The following is a 20,219-nucleotide window of genomic DNA, read 5'->3' on the forward strand; positions in this document are numbered from 1 at the left end:
TTTAAGAATGGTTGAATGTAAAGGCTCTTTCTCAGCTAGGCATGGTAGTATAAGCCTGTAATCCAAGCTACCTGGGAAGCAGAGGTAGGAGGATCTTGAGGTTGAGGCCAATCCTTACTAAATTAGCCAGAAATCCTATCTTGAAGACAAAAATACAAACAAAAGGCCTGGGAGCATGTTTATGTGTAAATGCTGGATTTAATCCCCAGTGATGGGTGAGGAGGAACCCAACAAGAACACAATGCTGCTATCTGTCTACCTTTCAGATAAACCTGCTCTACAGAGTAACTTGGCGACTAAGACATAAAGTGACAACCTCCTAGAGAAAAGACTACATCTGGAAAGTTTCTGAATGACTCGGTAACTGCTTATGGCTGAATGTGGTCAAGATGCTATGTCCTGATTGGCCACGGCTGGATACCTATTTGTCCTTTTGACTAAGCATAGACTGTACAAAATGAAGTACCCCAAAAGAGAGGGGCAAGATGCTGTTAGAGAATAACATGTTCTCTGTAATTTTATGGGGATGGAATACTTTTCTCACAGGATTATTAGTAAATCACCTGATACACTGCTCAAATGATAGCAGTACAGATTTTGCCAAACAGTAAGTTAATATATTGTTCTGGGAAAGTAGTGGCTTTCAAATGTGTCCATTTGGCTAAGTCGAACTACATTTCCCAGAATTCCCTTTCCTGCATGTTTCTGCATAGGCTATGCCAAAAGGGCTTTTTGTGTGATGCGGCGAACGCCTTCTCGACCAGCGAGGAAGAACGACCACCACACCAGGAGTCTTCTCAGATCACACTTTATTGGAGAGCCTTCTTACTTGTAGGAGAGCTTGAGCGGGAGAGAGCGTGCTCCCAAAACATGGCCGCTTATATAGGGAATAGGAACATGGGTCGTTCTATCATTGGTCGTCTGCCTTTCACCGTCACCAGGTGCCACGGGATTGGCTGGGGACTCTACGTGGCTCGCGCATGCGCAAAGCCCAGGACCCACCGTCCCGCCAAGCACTGTCTAATATGGACCTCAAAGCTGCAAGGGAGTGGGCGGAGTCTAATTGCGTTCGCCCCGGCTCCCTGCAGTGTGAGATTTGAAAAATGGACTTAAGGCAGCAGCTTTTTTGTACCTTACAAACATGGTCATTTATCTGATAGTTCTCCTCATTTATATGGGACAACAGTCAAGCTTACAACAGTTGCACCTTGTTCTGGATTCTTCTCAGCTTTGTCAGCTTCCCTAACAGATGTGTGTTTGGTTCTGTGTCAGGGAGACCAAGCTTCTGTAAAGAACATTCACATCATCCATCAGGGGCAAGAATCAACACTGGCCCTGATCTGCCCTTTCTCTTGGCTTGTACCTTGAGCTTGTGGTTGCAGCTTGACCTTATTCTCCTTCCCTTTCTAACCACCTTCCCTGAGGCCTTCAAACCCCAGCATTAGATACAAAGACAACCTCACAGACACTCCTTCACCAGCCCCCACAATTCTGAAAAGTCAAATCCTTTTCCATGTCTGTCTCTCTGTGTCTGTATCTGTGACTCTCTATCTCTTTGTCTTTGTCTCTGGTTCTCTCTGTCTGTCTCTGTCTCTGTCTCTCTCTCTCACACACACACACGCATGTGCATGTGCACACACACATACTCATACACATACATACATACACACATGGAGCTATCTGTAAATGGTTCTGCATTTCACTTTGGACCCTGACTGATAAAACCAGGGCCCAATTTTTCTGCACTTCCCTTTGTGAGTTTCCTTTGGTGGGGGGAAATTGTTTCAAGAGAAGTAAAATTCAGATAAAATTTAGTGCTATAACTAACTTGTAAGGTAACCTTCACAAACCAATAATTTTTCAAAGACTCAAACCTCACAGCACTAACCATAGTTTGCCCTCTCTGTGATAGGCACAGTAAGTGAAATATACAGGACTATCCTCTTCTATTACTAATGATCCACTACTGGCTCACACCTGCCCAAGGTCAACAGGAATGCCCCCACACACTCTACAAGATTCTTGGAAAGGGAAGTTTGACTGCATACATCAAGCAGAAGTCCATTTCAGTGTGCCTACATACCAGGTTAACACCAAGGAGTGTGGTGTTCACATGCACAAATGTACAAGATGGGAATTTCTCGCCTTGTACCTTTCTACGCCCAAAGACTTGGGTGGGTCCCCAGAACAGGGGACCAGAACAGGGCTTTCCAGAACAGAGCTCTCTGGACTTCCTCATTCCTACCCTCTCTCTACAGGAAGCCACAAGCAGTACATGCTGCTCCCTTCTCTGAGCTGAAGAGAACTCATAACAGGCAATCCTGGCTAAGCAAGGAAGAATTCCCATTCTGTCACTTAAGCTGAGACAAAACATGAGTTCAATTTGGAGCTTCATCAAGGTGTCTCTCATTGGCTTTTTGATCTTGCTCCCAGCTCTGTCTACGAATCTCTCTTCCATGGACCTGCTCACTTGAAGTTCTACTACTAGTGTCACTTATTTGGGGCCCAACTATGTGAGGTAGTTTAATCATATTTTGCCTGATAGCTGTAAGCAGAGATCCTTCCAGTAAGAGGTAGGAATTTTCATGGCAGTTTGGTGGGGCTACTGGGGGCTCCTAAGACCCAGGCAATAGGGCAGAAGAGCCCTGAAGAAAGAGAATGATATGGTGACAGTTCTAGGAAATGCCATTACAGGAACTTTGCAACTGCTGCAATGGGGGAAGGGAAGGTGCATAGGTCAGGAGACCCCTCAAGGTAAGAAAGGAACATAACAGAATGCAAGTAGGCCCTGCACTTTCCTGTTGCAGCTTGGCTTAAGACCTCATCTGACTGTAGTTCAGTCACTTCATGCATGAAGTCGGGGGACCTTGTCAAAGTTTTTGGTAAAGATAGACAAGATGCTTGACCTCACATCTCATTCCAATCACAATCTATGTTGACCTCATTCTCACAGCTCTTGACTCAAGAACAGGCCCGTATCTCTGCCTTCTCTCTTTTGGTGTTTCTATGGTGCCAAGGACATTTATGGGATCCCCCTTAGCTCGCGTATGTGGGGGAACTAAAGCACTATCGTAAGCCTCAAAAATGAGTTATGGGAGCTGATGGTTAAATGTCTCTTCTGGATGATCATCAGGACAATCCTGAGAGATTGTTCCACACTCCTCAAAAGTCCTGAGTAGGATGATGCTCCAACTGGAGCCTCAGGAATGGCTGCAAAAATACTTTTTTTTTTTTTTTTTTTTTTTTTTTTTGTCGGTCGTGGGGCTTGAACTCTGGGCCTGGGCGCTGTCCCTCAGCTCTTCAGCTCAAGGCGAGCGCTCTACCACTTGAGCTACAGCGCCACTTCCGGTTTTCTGGTGGTTTATTGGAGATAGGAGTCTCACGGTCTCTCCTGCCCGGGCTGGCTTTGAACCGTGATCCTCAGATCTCAGCCTCCTGAGTAGCTAGGATTACAGGCGTGAGCCACCAGCGCCCGGCTGCAAAAATACTTTTTATATCAACTTTTCTTCCCTCTCTGCCCCCCAGTCACTCAGCATTGCTCCCTGGAATCTCCTAAATGAACTCCAAAATAATCAAGCTCCATCTAGTCCCTTATCTAGGCCTCAGCTGCCAAGGACAGCTAGCATAGGAAAAGTAACATTTTTGTATAACTTCAATAGGTCTTAGTACACCATGAAGCTCAGTCTTTATAGGAAGTTCAGTGCATAGTCTAGCAAGAATTTCAATTCCTAGCATTTGTGAAAAAATCATCAAGGTACCTGTTTTTCATACCTGTAATCCTAGCTACTCAGCAGGCTGAGATCTGAGGATCAGGATTCCTAGCCGGCATATACAGGAAAATGTATGGGGCTCTTATCTCAAAGCAAGCACCAAAAAGCCAAAAGTCAAGCTAAGGCTCGAGTGGTCAAGTGCTAGCTTTGAGCAAAAAAATCCTTAGGGACAACATGCAGGTGCTGAGTTCAAGCTATAAATCTGGTGTGTGCCCGCACGTGCACACACATGCACACGCACACACACACACACAAGATATATCAAAGGGCATCCAACACTTGGGAAATTTCCTTTTGTTTGTCCCCCAGACATCACCCAGCTACTCTAGATCAATCCCTTTGGTGTCTTGCTCACCTTTGTTCTACTTCATTTATTACATGAATGTATTTAGCTTCTCTGGCATGCCTGGGCGTATGCACACGCACGCATACACAGTTGTTCTGACTAAACATCACTTTAATTGGAGATGGTGCTGCTAGCAGTGGTGGGCTAAGTGACCCCATCTTCAACTATTGCCCAATTTGGTTTCCAGAGCGTAAATACAGCCCCTGGCTTGCATGGTGTTTACATAGAATCCACAGCACACTTTTCAAATCATGACCTGCAAGGTAAAAAAGGGTCTGTTTTGCCCCATACGTTACAGTGTGGATAAACCTGCTATCTCAAAGGCTGAGGGGCTCCCTATCTTGTTGGCAATGTGTGACCCATTTGCAGCTCAGCAGCATGCCAAACCACCCCAGTCAGGATAGCTGTGGAACCTGCAGGGGGTGACCAGGACTCTGCCACCGTGGGAGATGCTGAGAACACTGAGGAGCATTTGGGGAGCATGGGGAGGGGGCTCCCTCTCCCAGCTTCTAATGAGCACCAGCACATGCTTGACATTGCCCTGCCTGCACATTCGTACAGTTTCCAATGGCCTCCCTGCCCCCATCTAGGCATTCCACAACATAGCGGCACTGGGGCGCACAGCCACTACTGTATTATTGCTTTGTTCCCGATTTAATCAGTGGATGTCCCTAGCTGTCCCTCAAAGCACCAAAGCCAGCCAGCTGCAGGCCCAGCTGTCAGAGAGCCCCGACACTGGCATTCAAGTGGCCACAAGGGAGCCCATCCAGTGCCCAGAGAGAGCCACTGTCTGCTTTTCTCCCGCTCACAATTGGCAGGCTCCAGGGGAGGAAACAGAGCTGTGGGCTTGGCAGCGGGGCAGGAGGCTCTTGTTAACAGCTTGCCTTCCTGTTTATATGGGATCTGGCAAAACTGTTAATTTCTCTCTCACAGAGGTGACAAATGGGAAACCCAGGACCACCAAGGAACACAGCCTAGAAAAGAGCCCAGGTGAGCAACTTACTGAAGCAAGGCTAGGAGGCTAGAAGTGGGTGGGCAGGGATCCCAGGAAGTTCCCAGGTCCAAGGAAGAGAACATCTGCACTAGGCTGTCCCTCTAGAAAGATGCACTGGGCCAACTGTGTGGCAAGCTTCTCCACCAAAGCCCCCTGGAAACAGGCGCCGCAGCTTCTCTCCAAAACACGAAAAAAGAATCCTGAGTTTCCTTCTGGAAAAACACAGTTTCATACTCTGCAATTCGGAGGCTAATTCCTGAGTAAGCATCCCTTAGGACCTAAGGGGTTACCTCCTGACCTATCAAGACTCAGCAGGTCTGGTCTGGCAAAAACTAGGGATAACCAGAACTAGGCAGCCCCTTTCCTGCTGACCATGGGCTCTGGTCCCAACCTGAAAATACAAGAAAAACACCTGGGGAAAGCCAGGCTTCATTGTTGTTGGTGGTCCTGTGCACTGGAACTTTTTCAAAACTTCCCAAAGTAACTGGGCACAGGTGGCTCATGCCTGTAATCCTACATATGTAGAAGGTTGAGATCTGAGGATTGAGGTTCAAGGCCAGCCTGGCAGGTAAAGTTTATGATCCTCTTACCTCCAATTAACACCCCCCCCACACACACACACACTCACAAACCCGGAAAGTAGAGTTCTGGCTCAAGTGGTAGAGTGTAGCCTTAAGCAAAAGAGTTCAGGGAAAACACCCAGGTCCTGAGTGCAAACCCCAGTACCAATACAAAATTAAACAAACAAACAAAAACAAACAAACAAAAATGAGCATCTAAAGAGCTTCTAGAAAGGATCCATGGTTCCTTTTTTTTTCACTATTGTTATTTTCATTTTACATTGAATAAAAGATTATTTTTGAAAGTCTGTGTTCAGGGCTGAGATGGAGCAAGGAAAGAGATGAGGAGAAAAAGAAAACCCCAATCATGAGCAAGTGACCACAGTCCCCGTTTGATAACCAGGGGAAATAGTTCTGAGATGTGGGACTTCCAGTGCTAACACTGGAAAGTTTGTCACCTTGCCAGCCCACGGAGCCTAGGCTGCCCTCATTACAGGTAACCTCAGCTTCCTGCAGGCAGGGAAGGAAGCTTTTCCACCAGTCAGGGCTCCTTATTCAGTTCCTCATTTGCTGCCTTGTGTTTATTTCAATAAAGGCCCTTCACAGCTGGTATTTCATGAAGGAATGCTACCGTGAGTCCATGGCCTGGAGGGAGCTATAGTATTATTTGTTCTTGAGAGAGAAGCAGCCTCAGTGTGGGTGGCAGAGGCCCCAGGCTGAGTTTGGAGAGAGCATTTTGCAAGACTGTGGACACAGGATTCTGTGGCTGCAAATGCTTCAGAGACAGAGATGTTCTCACCAGATATAGACTCATTTAAATATCCCTATGCATACAGTTTTCCTATCAGAGAACTCAGCAGAAAAAAAAACAGCTATTTTGGAAATTTTGTCTCTCATAGAAGGAAAATCAGGATTTGGGGGGAGAGGGGGGCTTCAGTTTCATAAAGAGGATGTAAAATGAGGCTCTGTGGTGAGCCCAGCAGGGCTAGGCTTCTTAAGGAATCAAAGGCTAACAGGCTGCTCCTCCAGAAGCTGACAGATGGATGAATGCCCCGCCCCATCCCTGCCTGGCTACCCCAGGTCCCGGCAAGGCCCACCTCCTACCTCCAACCCAAGCCTCTTACTTTCACACTTTCTTCAAGGGTCAGCTGAAGCCTCAGCTCCTCCTCGAAGCCCTACTCCTCTCCCTCTCTTCTGGAAGATTCCAAAGCAAGCAAATCCAGATCCTCTCTCTGTGATCCTTTCTGGAGATTACCAGGTAATTAATTCCACCAACATTTCCTTTGCTGAGATATTCTCCACCCACTGGCCCCAGTTATCTTCTTCCTGAGATTGTCTGAAAACCAAGGTGCTGTATGTAGTCTACCTACCTGGTTAGCATGACAGATATATCAGCAGCAGGAAAGTGTGTGGGCCTGCCAACTAGTCAGCAAGAGCTGGGGGAGGCTACCTCCTCTGCTTCCTCCTTCCAGGCAGTGGAAGGGATGGGGATGGCGTGGGTTGTGTTGGCTCTGCTGCTACGAGGTCTTAGGTGCAAGGTCTCTGCTGTAGCTGCTGATTCTGCTGCTGTGTTGGGTTATCCTGCCGGAGCATCCAGATCACGGGCTGCCTGTCATCTCTGTTGCAGTCTCTATACTCACTCTGCTACTAGTCCTGGCCAGGTCCTCAGCAGGGTCTCACAGGGAGCAGCCGAGCACGCCATCAGGAACCTGAACCTGGAATCCGTTACATAGGTTCTGTCTCTGGGACTGCATCTGACTGGAATCACTGTTTCCTCATCCAGAAAAGGAAGTAACCATAGTACCTATTTCACTGAGCTATTCACGGGAACAAGCTGTTAAAGCAGATAGTACCTGACAAATAATAATGTTGGCTATTACTAGCTAATATTCTTTTAATGGAAGAGGAGGAGGAAATGGCCAGTCACCTGTAGATGAAAGACTACCTGATTTGTGTGAATCCTGAAGTGGGAAGTTTTTCTGTCTCTGAGTTTGCTTCCTATTGCTAGGGGCAGTTCTGCTCTCCACCCTCAACCCAGTCACTCTAGGGTTTTCCTGCTGCACGGTGTCATCTCCTGAAGAGGCCAGTGATGGCCAAATTGTGGGTGTGTGGCGGGGAGGGGGAGGGGGGAAGAGGGGGAGGATGGGGAACCAACAACTTTAATTACCACCCTGACCATCTAGTTTATTGTTTTGAACATGTTAATCTCTCAAGCCTCTCTGTACTTTTTGAAGCAAATAATTTTTCTTTTTGTTGTTGTTGGTCGTGGGGCCTGAACTCTGGGCCTGAGCGCTCTTCAGCTCAAGGCTAGCGCTCCACCACTTGAGCCACAGCGCCACTTCCAACTTTTTCTGCTTATGTGGTGCTGACGAGTCAAATCCAGGGGCTCATGCATGCAAGGCAAGCACTCTACCACTGAGTCACCTTCCCAGCCCATTAATTTTTCTTTGTGCTAATGCTGGAGCTTGAACTCAGAGCCTCTTGCTCAGACTCAGCTTTTTTTAACTCACATCTTGAACCATAGCTCCACCTTTAACTCTTGGGGTGGTTAATTGAAAATAAGAATCTTACAGACTTTCTGCCAGGCTGGCTTCAAATTGTCATCTTTAGAAAGAGTAGCTAGGGTTACAGGTATGAACCACCAGCACTCAGGTGAGACAAACAATTCTGTCCTGTTCATTTTCCTTCTCTGCCAATAATCCCTAATAGTTCTCTAGGTACTGGCTGCGTGATACATTTGAAAACAGGAGAACCCAAAGGACTGAGTCATCTCATTACCTAATGTCCATAAGATCAGAAGTAGCAGTGAAGGGATCCTATTAACCTTGGCTTGTGGACTTAGATAAATTGGGACAGTGATAACTAGTAGAACTTCCAGCTCTAGCCTCTATCTACTCCAGAAGGTTTAGAGTCAGACCAAATAACTTTATTTGGGAGCAGACAGAGGAGAACCCAGCCAGTGCTAATAAAGATACATGTTTATTCCTCAGTTTTAGTTCTATAGTAGCACACTGGAGCCTAGAGTCTGTAGTAATTTAAAAAAAAAAAAAAAAAGGAAACAAGGATCATGAAAGCGTTATCACCAGGCTGCAGGAACACACTTGCGGTCGTGCACTGGCTCTCCATGGCCACTCTTTCTGCACCAAAAAGGGAGGTGTTACAGGTGACATCTCTTGAGTCCCTCTGACATTTAGAATCTTTGTTGGCAAAATGCTTTTAGGTTAGCATCCAGTCTGCATTGCCCTTGAAAAGACTGCATGAGTAATAAATGAGCTAACCTATCCTATTTTCCATAAAGAACTCTAAATTACTCCCACTTCCCTGAACAAAATATCTGTATTCCCACCCACACCCTGGGCTACCTGCTGCTGAGGCTGCAACCCTGCCAAGCTCCGCTTCAATGCTGCTGCTTCAGAGCCTGGGGCTTCAGGCTACTCCCTGAGTCCACTTAGGTCCTCCAGACCGTGGGCTGACACAGAAGAAGGCATAGCCAGGAGTCCCTGGCTAGATGGGTTGAAATGCCATGGGCTGACTGCAATCCGCTGCCCTCCAAGAAAAGAATTCAGACATTAAATGCTTTGCTGCAAGCGAGTTGTCAGCCAACAGCAGGTCTGTCCAGCCCCCTCCTGCCACCATGCCACATTCCAGCCTGAAAGGCCCTCCCTTCTTCTAGGCACCTGACGATCCTACCATCCTTCACACTTAGCCTTAACTTCCCTTCTCCCACCAACCCCCCCTCCCCATCTATTCCTTCAGAATGAATGTACTGAGCACTTAGTGCATTCCAGGTGGGCTAGGGAGCACGCACAAATGAACAAGCTCCCAGTCTACCACACTTCCTGCCCATTCACAGAGTCAGGGAGAGGTCAAGGTCGCACAGAATCCCCACTGCTCTAAGTGCAATTTAGGTTGTTCTCATTTCCCCAATGGGTTCCCAAGCTCCCAGGAGGGGGCGAGGACACTTTAGCTTCCTCATGCATAGCCTTCCTGTCAACGCCTTGCACACACTCAATGCCTGACAAACTCGGATGCCTTGCTGATTGTTTCTCAGCTGCCTAACTCACAGGGGCCAAGGTCAGGCGTCTTGTCATTGGAACCCTGCCCTGGTGCTCTTGGCTGACACCTTTCTTCTCCAGTGCTCCAGCCTCACACATTCCCCTATCCTGTGGCTTGTTCTGGAGAAACAATGGCTTTTTGGCATCAAATAGGAACATATATCTCATTGTTGAAGATCATTTTTTGTTTGCTCCATAGGCTCTATAGGACCCAAGATGTGACAGGAGAGGTTTGGCTCAATAGGGTACTGGGCTATAGCCTTCTTGTTCAGAGAGAATAAAATCACCCCGATCTCTTTTGTCCCATGAGCATTAGGAGAACAGAAAATAAAGGAAGCTGACTTCTACCCCCCCAGACCCCCCCCCTCCCCGCAGCTCCTTGTACTCTGGAGGAGCTGTGGTCTTGCCAGGAGAAGACTTCGAGGTGAGAGCTGGGAGCAGCATGAGAGATGAGACGTCCTGTGCTTGGGCCTTTGGCTGAGGAGGTGAGGCCTGGGTGTCATGCACCAAAGACAGCTGCTCTGCTGTAGACTTGGCACACTTGGAATGCCACCATCCAGGGCATGGGCCAAGTCCATTTGGAGGCCTTTGTCCTTCTATGGGCAGCCCTACCAGGCACAGAGGCAGAACTGGTGGTGGTAATGATTTAGAAAGCAGAAGCTGAGAACTCCACTTGGGAACACAGTTTTAAATGCCCCGTTTTTCTCTCCTCTCTCTTTCTCTCTCTCATCTCCTCTCTTTCTCCTTTTCCCTCCTTCTCTCTCTCTCTCCCTTTCTCTCCAGAGCTGGCCTCAGGATCTGGTAAGTTAGGAGAAAGACCTCTGGGGCTAAAGAAACAAGGAGGCAAGTAAGTGCTCAGGACAGATGAAAAGATGCCCACTCCCTGTGCATGGGAGAGGCAGACTGAACACAGGGTTATGGCAGAGGGAAACAAACCAATCAATGAGCATCTTTTTAGAGTTGCTAAGGAGCCCTTTGCTGGCTTGCAGGGGAGGCAGAGTAGGTGACCAGAGGCTAGTACACAAAGACAGAAGTCCTAGGCTAGAGTAAGGTTGGGCTTTCTCATGGAATGAGGAAGAGAGAAGGACTAGCAAGCTGAGACAAACTCACAGCTAGCCAGCAAGGTCCAGGCTGGCCACAGCTACACAGCACCACAACACTGTCTCTTTCCAAAGACTACCTGGTATCTGCCAACAGGAGAGCCACCTGGACCTGGTCGCACATTTTCCTCCCTTCAAGAGCCAGGAATGCGCCACCTCTGTCCCTCTGATTCCCTGACCACACCAACTATGCTCAGCAGGACAGCCCATATTTCCAAACTGCTGATGGCCTTCTATCACTTGGCAACTGGCCACAGGCAGACTGAGTAACCATTACCTTACATTTCTTGTTTTCTTTAAAAGCTTCGGCAGTGAGGAGAAGAAATCCTAATTTGGGAACAATCATGAAATGTTTCCATTTTCCAGGGCAATCCATACTCTGGATTTGTAATTGGGGGAAAGAAAACCCCAAGAAGAATCTCAGGACAAAGTTAAGTGAACTCATACAGCTTGAAGCTGAACACAAACATCTCAGCAAAGTTTGTGTTTCCCTTGGCCCTTACACGTGACAGGACTAGGTGAGCACCCACCCTTGCTCAGCACACCATCCACCTCTATCTCCAACCTGGGCCCATTTTCAGGGAAGAACTTAGCAGTCTCTGCAAACCTGACCACATCCTCTGGACCTGACTCGAGGGTAGCCACTATCCAGTTTAGGGTCATGGGTTCTTCTATACCACAGAACATAAGAAGGGAGGCCAAATAAAAGTTAAATGTGTGCTTGAAATCATATAACCATGCATTTTGTACATTTCCTGCAAAAATAATAGTGGTGTTTGGCTTGGCCCTCCAGGGTGCAGTGAGGTGTCTAGCTGCCTGCCATGGCTGGGTTTGATAGGACATAGATTTGAGATGACCCTGTGGTGTATGTATACTCAGAGATGGGGTGTAGAGACTGCTTTTTTTCCTTGGGTCCTATCAGACTTTCATACCACCTGCAGCAAGTCCCCTCGGGATCTGACAGCACTGTCCTCTGTCCTCTGACAGCTGCACCTAGCAGACATCAGTCTTCTGAGTCAGACTTGCCAGCACACAGGAATATAGGCTTCCTTGGGCCTCTCCCATATAGGCCTGTCTTCCCCAGCAGCTGGAGAGCAAAGTGGTTGATTTCACCCTCAATTCTCCCCAGGATTTCAGAGGTTGGTCTCTGATGCTTACTTAGTCTGGACAGCCCTTCCCCTAACACCCACATGGGCCCACATATACCCAGTTTTACCTGGTAGTTTAATAGTTAAACATGAACAAGACAAAATTAGTAACAGCCCTGAGTCAAGGCCTCAGCTGTAATTTCACCAGATGCCTCTGATTATGTGCGTGTGTGTGTGTGCGCGCGCACGTGTGTCCGTGTGTGTGTGTGTGTGCGCGCACGCGTGCGTGCATGCATCAATCCTGGGGCTTGAACTCAGAACCTGGGTGCTGTCCCTGAGTTTTTTTTCCCCTCAAGGCTAGCTCTCTGCCACTTGAGCCACAGCTCCAGTTCTGGCTTTTTGGCTGTCAATCGGACTTTCCTATCCAGGTTGGCTTTGAACCTCAATCCTCAGATCTCAGTCTCTAGTGTAGCTAGAATTACAGGTGCCACCAGCACCGAAATTTTTTTAAGTCCCTGTGGATTTTAGTCTAACTGGCAAATGATGATGTGGAGTCTGACGCTTTATCTACTGGGGGAGGGGTTCCCACGAGACCCTGGTGGGATGTGGGCTGGTGGGAGGGGCACACAGACCCCTGCCTCCCCACCCTCCTGAGACTAGAGCACACATACAGCTTTTCTCTTCATTCAACCTTGGCTCAGCCACAGCCTCTGTAAGAGCCAAGGAGTCAGGCTGGTCTGTCTCTGCAGGTCACTCAGAATAATGGCAGGCTGAAGGCCCACACTGGCAGGAGTGAAGTGGAAAGGAATCTTCCTAAAGACAGGGGAAAAAAAACAAACAATCTAACCCCTTACCTATTCATGGAAGCCATCAGAAGCCCCAGTTCTGGGGCTGCTGTTACCACCGAGAATTTCCCACCCCCCGACCCAAACCAGCCCAGTACAGGGGCTTGCTTCCATTACTAACCATTCCTTTCCCCTCCAAGAGGTCAACAAACACCTGGTTTCACAATTAGCATCCCTCCTCTGACTAGAAAAGACAGGGTATGAGCAAGCCCAGCGTATCTATTTACCGGCCCCTGTGGGCAGCTTACCCACTGCCCCAGGCCCTCCCACCTGGTGCTCTCTGAGCTCTCTGGAGTTCAGAGGATTCCCGTGAGTTAGAAAGCCTGGCTCCCCCGCCCTGAGTCATGTCAGCCCCACCTGGCCCAGAAGCCACAACACACAACAGCCTTAGAGCCAGGAAGATCCAAACAGGCTGTTTGTGGGTTGTCTCACAATGAGACTAGGCTCTGCCTGGTGAGACAGAAGCAGAAGAAAAGAATTTCGATTGGCACCTAAGGCAGAGGCTCACACTGTCTCTGGGAGGCCTTGGCTCAGGACAGGCTAAGCTTTGCCAGAAGTATTCTGAGAAGGATGTTCCAGAAGTCTCTATAGAGCTTCTGAGTTCACTTGTTCATGGGTGTTAAGGAAGGGGTTTTTGTAGGACTTATGCAAATCTTTGCTCCCTTCTGAACTACAGTTGCTTAATCTGTAAGATGAAAGGATTGGACTAGATCTGTGGGTCTCAACCCTGTCTGGACAGGAGAACCACCTGGAGATGATGCAATCCTGAGCTTGTGACATTGACGGTGACTTCAAAACAACCCAGGAGGCCAGTGGGGAAGTGCCACAACAGAGCTGGCCAAAGGTTGAAAGTTAAGTGGATGATAGGTAACCTGAGGTAAGGTATATTCTGTTCACTCAGATTTTCCAAACAAAAGTAAAGCCAGGCGACAGCAACTCAGACCTGTAATCCTGGCTACTCAAAAGGCTAAGATCTGAGGATCATGGTTAGAAGCCAGCCTGGGTAGAAAAGTCTGTGAGAATCTTCTCTCCAATTAACTACAAAAAGCCAGAAGTGGAGCTGTGGCTAAAGTGGTAAAAAGCTAACCTTGAGCACAAATGCTCAGGGACAGTGCCTAGGCCCAGAGTTCAAGTCCCAGGACCACAAAAAACACCACAGATCCTCTAAAACTAGTTATGCCTGGGTTTACTTGGAACCTGTTAGAATTCAAAGGTGGCTATCTCGGCTATCAGGATCCTCAGGCAACTCTAGATGGTAGCCAGGCCTGAGAAGCTGAGCCCTCCATGGGATCAGATGCGCCACCCACACTTCACTCCAAACAGCCAGTCACACTCAGGTCACTGGCTTCAACTTTGTCTGTCATCCTTCTTCTCAAAGGGAGCTAATGACAGGGGTCAGGGTGCAGTCCTGCTACTGCACATGGAGCAGGGAGCTGCCTAAACCTGGGGCTTCCGGTGATCCAATAGTGGACCCTTTGAGTAGCCTGCTCCCCAGGGCTCAGAAAGGACTGGGGCTTGCATGTTCCAGATGCATCAGAAAGTTCCAGACAGGACCACCCCCACTCACCCCAACAAAAAACTTGAATGTGAGCCTCATTTTCCATTTCCTCCTGTAGTTCAGTCATTGGGCCTCCCTCCTCCCTGGAACATAGCAAGGCACGTCCACAATGCTGTTGTTTAACTCCCCAGCCGACACTGAACATTCCTGGACAGCTTGCCAACTTCTGTTGCATTTCAGCATCGGGGACCAGCAAGCAGTAAGCAGGCTCAGCCTGGATTTCCACTCAGGATGCTCAGCTTCCTGGGGCCCCTCCAGAGGTTCCTGCCTTCCACCCAGTACATCAGCCCAGCCCTTCCCCCACCTCTGTGCCCTCCACCATGCCATCCTACTGGCAGGGATTGCCTTCCCTTTCCCCATAAGTGGAGGCATTTGTTTCCCCAAACTTCAGGGAATATTTCCCAGAAGCTTCCCTCTTTCTCCAATCCTTTGTCCCTCATAAATGACAAATGCAGAGCAGTGAGGGTCCCTCCTTCCTTGGCCCTTGCTGAGATCCAGAAACTGTGGCCTGGCCACGTTTCCTGCAGATATTCCTGCTGCCTTTTTCTAGCATTTTTGGGGGGGAGGGGGGGTTCTCTATAGCCCAAAGTGGATGGGTTAAATGTGTGGAGGGTGCTTTTTTCCCCCCTGATTTGTCTTCACAAGCCACAGGTGGGGCAGATTAGAATGAGAAGTCACAGGGACAGACATCCTGGCTGATGTTCTACACACACCAGGATTGATTCGTGACTGACTTGAAGATCACAGGGGTCCTGTGACCCCTGTGGGCCAGGATGGGGTCCTGAGATGCTGATCTCATGGCTCTTCCCGCGCTACAGTGATCTTCACTCATGGCTGAAACCCCCAGGGTTGAAGGAAGTCTAGGAGGCTCAAGAGTAGTGTGGGCACAGTGCGACCAAAGGAGGATACCCCGAGGAGAGGAACAGAGGCACAAGGTCCATGTGCTGCTGCCCGTATAAAATAATGTTTACGAAAATGAACTCCAGGAAATGGAAATGAGTTTTTTTTTCCCTCTGTTCCTGTTTTCACTTTCCTTTCCATTTGTCTTGTTTGTTCTTTTATCTGTCTTTGGGAGGGTAAGAAGATGCACAGAATTGGTGGGACAAAGGGTGAGCAAATGCAGCTGTGGGACTCACTAGACACTATTTGAAAACAAACTATCCAACTTGTGGGTAATGATGGGAGGGAAAAATGGAGAGAGGAAGGGAAGGGGTGACATTGTTCTTTTGAAATGTACTCTGTCTGACCTAGGTAACTATAACCCCTCTGTATATCACCTTTATAATAAAAAAAAATGCATGAAGAAAAGAGTGCTGTAGGTGTTTATGGGGAATGCATATGGAGTGGAAAGCAGGGAGCAGACATCTGTGAAGACAGGGGCAGAGCGGAGGGAGGGATCATTCAACCGTCAACTGAAAACACTTCCAAACAGCCTTTAGAGACCTCCAACTTCAACGTCCAGTTGCTAGAGTCTCTGCTTCTATAGCAACTATCAGGACTGGTACTCCCGATGCTCACAGGAGTGAGCATCAGGAGAAAACAGAACAGCCGCACAGGGGAGGGGTGGAAGGAGCTAGGACTTAGAATAGGAATCATCTTGGCTCTTGTCCCAGGTAAGTGGTTCTGAACAAAGTTGTTTACCTATCATGCTCCAGGCCACTCACTGGATGTCAAATGAAAGCATGAGGCTGATTCCACGTGATGGTTGTACTGTCTGTTGCTTTTGAGACAAGGTCTTGTTACGTAGCCCAGACTGACTTCAGATGCACAGTCCTCCTGCCTCAGCCTCTGAAGGTGCTGACATTACAGGCATGCGCCACCATGCTCAGCTTTGTTCTGAGGTTTTCTTCAGTTGCATTGTGAAGAGAGTAGGTTCAAGGCCTATACTAATAGATAAGTCTGGACCACTCCGTCAGGGAGGACCTATTGGCCTTCACGGAGCCTGTACCCCAGCCCCATGTGGAGATGGGGGACTGACACAGAGGAGGAAGAGCCCCAGATAACAGGAGCCATGCCTCTGCCCAGGTCTCTGCTGTCCCACTCACCCCTCCCCTCTCTGACCCGGTCAGTTCATATCAACTCTCAACCAGGCAGAGGCTCATTTCAACATGTTGGTACACCAGCAGGCAGAATTCAGGGCCTGTGTCCTGGAAATGGGTTGTGTTCACCCAAATTGCAGAAGATCAACCAAGAGGCTAGATGGACACCCCGACTCAGTGCGTCTGGGGGAAATTCTGCTTGTCAATTTTGACTCTGAATCTCATTTTGTCCCACTATGTCTGGGTCTTCTGTCCATTCTCTATGATCAAAAACACATCTTTTAAGAACTCCTTCCTCCAGGGGGAGGCTGGGAAGGGGAAACAAAGGAGGAGGCTACAATGCTTGATAAGAAATGTACTCATTACCTTGCCCATGTAATTGTAACTCCTCTGTACAGTATTTTCACAATAAAAAAATAATAAAAAGAACTTCTTCCTCCTCTACAGCCTCATGAGCCACTGTAGTGCCATTCCCTACACAATAAGGAAAAGTCGGTCCCATTGTTGTTCTACAGAGTGTGTGGCACATACAAATGTTCATCACACTCAAGATAAAAATGAAGGAAAACTGGTCATCAGTGCAAAAGGCATGGAAATTTCATATGACTTACTGCTTTCGATAAACCAGGGTTATAATGCATTACTGATTGCTAGAATCTGTTAATCATTCTGTAAATAACATACCACTTTTTCCAGCTCTAAGAAACCATTCACAAGTTAGTATTGAGTGATAGCTAAAGGAGCACCAAAGAATGGGAGAGGATGATACTGAGCACCTCAATCTTCCGATCCACAGTCTCTCTCTCAGACCATAGAGGTAAATGGAATGAACAAGACCACAGTCCTTGAACAGAGTTGGTAATCGCTATGGAATCATGACCTAAGAATGGAGTCCCTCTGGCATTTATTCCACAAAGACAGGAATTCCACTAAGAGTGCTAGTATGGACAAAACCTAGCTCATACCTGGGTATGAGGTAGCCTGTGTCAGTAAGTTTTGAGACGTAACAATGCCCTCTGTAACCAACAGGGAGGGATTATCTGTAACTCATACCAAGAAGAGCTTTACTTCAGCAAGAACCCTGACCAGAAAATAGGAGACCATCGGAACAACATGAAATGTTGTTTTGGGGTCCATGTGATAAGACTCCCAGCAATAGGTGAGGTGGATGGAAAAGAAAAAAAATCAATGAAGATACAAACATGCTCTCCTATGCAGGGGGTGCCCAGACCTAGCAACTGGCTTTTAGGAGAGGGGACACAGCAGTATAATATTTTTTTTTAAAAGACAGTGGTAGAGTGCTTGCCTTTTCACGCATGAGGCCCTGGGTTCGACTCCTCAGCACCACATAAGCAAAAAGAAAAAAGCCGGAAGTGGCGCTGTGGCTCAAGTGGTAGAGCGCTGGCCTTGAGCTGAAGAACTGAGGGGCAGCGCCCAGGCCCTGAGTTCAGGCCCCTCAATTGACCCCCCCCAAAAAAAAGACAGTAGAGAGTTTGTAGATAAAAGCAATCAATGAACCAGGTGCCAGTGGCTCATATCTGTCATTCTAGCTACTCAGAAGATTGAGATCTGAGGATTGTGGTTCAAAGCCAGCCCAGGCAGGAAAGTCCAGCAAAAAGCCAGAAGTGGCAGCATGGAAAGGAAGAAAAACTCGCCTACTCATGGAGTCTCAACATACTCATCTTTAAAACAGGAATAGCCATCATCTCTCCCCCGAGGGGTTGTAAGGACTAAATAAGATCACAGGATGGCTGACAGATGCTGAGACCAGAGGCAATGGGGCTGAGCCTGGTGAATGATGGGAAAATGTCCACATTCTACTGGGAAGACAGAGATATTGTTCATAACTCATCCTAACAGCACGAGCATCATCCTCCACTGTTGCTGTTTTCTGGTTTTATGATTTGTTCTTGTTGCTTTACTTACTTTAGAAAGTGATTTCTTCAAGACCTGAGGAAAGTGTAGCACTCCAAATTGTTTACAGTAAGACAACATAGCAAAATATAAACAATGACATTTGGGCTGATTATGAGCATTCTCCTTTCCCCTGGAAACTTATGCAGATGACTCGAAAATTAAATTAAGTATTACAGTTTAGTCTGTAAAAATAAAGCAGCACATAAAGACTCCGTTGGCATTGTTTGATGTAATGGAAACTGTTAGTTTAAATTCTTACAAAAGTCCCTTGGTGCCACAGTCTGGAAAAACAGCTAAAGGAGAACGTTGAGCCTCCATGAAGTGAGCTGATCTAGCGACACAGTCAGGACAGCAGAAACCTGAGCTTTGCCTGAATACTCAGCACCCAGGACCCAGGTAGGGCTAAGGCAGGGGGCCTCAAGTCCACCAGCTTTGACTTGAAACCAGCCACCATGAGGAACTTCGAAAGATACCACCTGCTAAATGGAAACCCACGCAGATTTCAGTCATACATCAAGGAGCCACCAAGAATCATGCCATGGCTGCCTCTCTCCAGCTACAGCAGAGGCCTTGAAGAGCTGGTGTGCTAGTGCAGCCCCAAGTGAAGGCCGGAGACCTCCTCAACCCAAACACACACATCATGCACAACCACCACCTCCCACTGCTACCTGAGCCACGCTCCCTGCTGCAATCCGACTGAAATATCTCCCACGAGAGCTGCAAGACTCCAACTATCTTACAATTTTCAATTTAAAAAAAAGTCTATGAACAAGGGAAACACATGCTCCCAAAATAATGCTTCTAGAAATGTATGCAAGACAAATGAAAATGTTTGTCCAGACCAAGGTTATACACAAGTGCTCGTAACAGCTTTATTCACCAGCCATTGTGAGTCTAAGAAAGAGTTTATTTCAAAATCCAAAATGTAGCTGGGCATGATGGGGCACACCTGTAATCCCAGTTCTCAGGAGGCTGAGGCAAGTTAATCAAGAGTTCAAGGCAAGTCTGAGCTACATAACAAGACCTTATCTTAAACAAACCAAACAGTGGGGCTGGGGGTTTAGCCCAGCAGAAGGGCACTGGCGCGCACAAGGCCCTGGGTTCGGTCCTCGGCCCTGGGGAAAAAAAAATCAGTTTCTCTTTGCACTATCTGTAGATTTCCATATCAGCACTGAGGAGGACTCTTCTGATTAGTATTGGGACAGCTGGTCTCACAAATGTCTAGGGATGTCCAAAGCACTGCCTGAGCCTGGTTTTTGCAGAGATATATCAACCAGAAGTAGCAAGAGCCTTACCTGAAGGCCTTATGTCAGGTGGTGGTTTCCACTTTTTCTGGCCTTAGATCCAGACGCAGTGTTCATGGTCTAGTTACTAGAGTCAGCTTGCTGCTTCTAGGCCTTCACAGTGCATCAACACTGTAGGTTATGTGAGACCCATGGTACAGATGAGAAAACCAAACCCACAGAGATAAAGTTACTGTCCTAAAACCACATAACTAATGAATTGTGGGCTGGGGCTGAGCCCCCATGATCTGGCTACATCTATTCAGTAACTGAGGCGGCCAATCACAGGTAGAATGAACTGACTTGCACTGATCTCTGAGCTGGACCAATTAGGAGCCTAAGAGGTTTGTGCCAAGAAAGCACATGCTCAATTAGCCAGGCTGCATTTCCTGTCCTCTGGGATAGGCTGTACTAGGGGCAGGCTCAGCACAAGGCTCTCCTGGGATACAAAAATGGATTTTAAAGTCTATCCTTAGCTCTGTGTGTGTGTGTGTGTGTGTGTGTGTGTGTGTGTGTGTGTGTGTGTGTGTGTGTGTGTGTGTGTGTGTGTGTGTGTGTGTGTGTGTACGCGCGTGCAGTAGTGGGGGCTTGAACTCAGGACTCTGTCCTCTCCATTAGTCCCCCCCAGGTTGGTCCTCTAGCACTTGAGCTATGTACCTCCACT

General features: G+C 47.8%; 1 long non-coding RNA gene across 1 annotated transcript in view; it reads right to left on the minus strand.

Moving 5' to 3' along the window:
* Positions 1–19,792, minus strand: part of LOC138835938 (uncharacterized) — a 41,740-nt gene extending 21,948 nt beyond the window's left edge. The window contains exon 1 of the long non-coding RNA XR_011374808.1: positions 19,568–19,792. This is a non-coding gene — a long non-coding RNA (uncharacterized lncRNA). The remainder of the gene's footprint in view (positions 1–19,567) is intronic.
* Between the last annotated feature and the right edge of the window lie 427 nt (positions 19,793–20,219).

The sequence above is a fragment of the Dipodomys merriami genome, unplaced genomic scaffold (genome assembly GCF_024711535.1).
Source record: "Dipodomys merriami isolate MVZ:Mamm:240054 unplaced genomic scaffold, mDipMer1.0.p SCAF_242, whole genome shotgun sequence".
NCBI lineage: Eukaryota > Metazoa > Chordata > Mammalia > Rodentia > Heteromyidae > Dipodomys > Dipodomys merriami.